Source organism: Wasmannia auropunctata, unplaced genomic scaffold (assembly GCF_000956235.1).
Source record: "Wasmannia auropunctata unplaced genomic scaffold, wasmannia.A_1.0 LD336043.1, whole genome shotgun sequence".
Taxonomy (NCBI): domain Eukaryota; kingdom Metazoa; phylum Arthropoda; class Insecta; order Hymenoptera; family Formicidae; genus Wasmannia; species Wasmannia auropunctata.
Genome location: NW_012026847.1, coordinates 257,142 through 258,667, shown reverse-complemented (window position 1 = coordinate 258,667; position 1,526 = coordinate 257,142).

The following is a 1,526-nucleotide window of genomic DNA, read 5'->3' as shown; positions in this document are numbered from 1 at the left end:
TTATACATATATATATATATGTATAAATTAAATAAAATTTAAAATTAATTCTAATTTCAAAATATAAAAAAATTAAAATTAATTTTAAATCTTCATTTCCAGTCATCAACTATAAAATTCCTATTTACGTATTATATAATGTATCATGTAGTTTATTAAACAGTTTAACTGTTTTTAATTTCAAAAAAGAAATTTAATGTTGCAGCATTGAATTTCACATAATTCGGAGCATTTTAATTCTTAAAATAATTAAATAATTTGTAATTCTTACCTATTTGTATTTTTGTCTATTTTTCTACCTACCCGTATTTTTATTTATTCTTGCCTATCTATTCGCGTATTCCTACCTATTTGTATTTATTGTATAAATATAAAAAATATAGAATACGTAGTAAAACCGTCGATTAAGAATATTATGATACGTGAGTACCTAACATATATGTCCTACGGTTCATGGTTAAATGGGATAATCGCGGTTAATAGCTTAATCGCGATTTAAAAAAATATGGAAAATAGACAATGATTTGAAATAATAAAAAATATAAAAACTCGCAATTCAATTTGCGAGTAAGTTTATCCTCCCGATTATTAATAAACTCCCAATCATATAATAGCATATAATTTTTATAATGGCATAAGTACATGCAGCTTTATTTTGGTCATTATAGACCTTACCTTATATGTAATGTAGTTTCTTCTGGCTACATTGGATCTACATATTACGTTGCTTCTAACTAAATCCATTCTAGCTTTCGTCAGCCAGAGAATAAGGAATCAAACTCTTTCGCCAGCTGATTAACAGCACCGAGGCGATTACGTTACGAACGATAGTTAAAACCATATTAATAGTATTGGAATAAGATAAACGATCATATACATTAACTAAATTTAACATAATTTTGCATTTTATTTTAAACAAAACGCGAATTAACTTTTTCGACCAAGAATTATATATGTAGTACCAAAGTGACAAAAAAAATTATTATTAATATTATCATCAAAAAATAAAAAGAATCTTACGTTAAACGCGTTCTAATCAAAATATTCGCAATTTTATTTTAATCCTGATTCAATTTGATTAGCATAATGTAAAAACAATAGAAATTTAAAAATTAAACAGGATAACAATTTTTAGTACAAACCGAATCGTAAATACAATCGCGAACTATTTCCTTTCTTAATCTCACCTCACAATATCAAGAGTGAGATGTTCAGAATGACATAAGATCCAAAGAACGATATCACCGAGAAATTAATATCGCAATCAATATAAATTTATCAAGTTCTTGCACACACAATTTCATTTGTCTTTAATAAATTTTCGTATGTTGTATGTATATTTATAAGTATTTATATACACATATGTATATCAATCCACGATAAAGAATATATGTATATATAGGTATATATATAGGGTATTCTCTGTCAAAAAGGCCAAATTTGAGATGATGTTACATAAAAAATTTATTCAATTCCCCGATAAAATATTCATTGGACCTCACGACATTTTATTTTATGTTATTTAT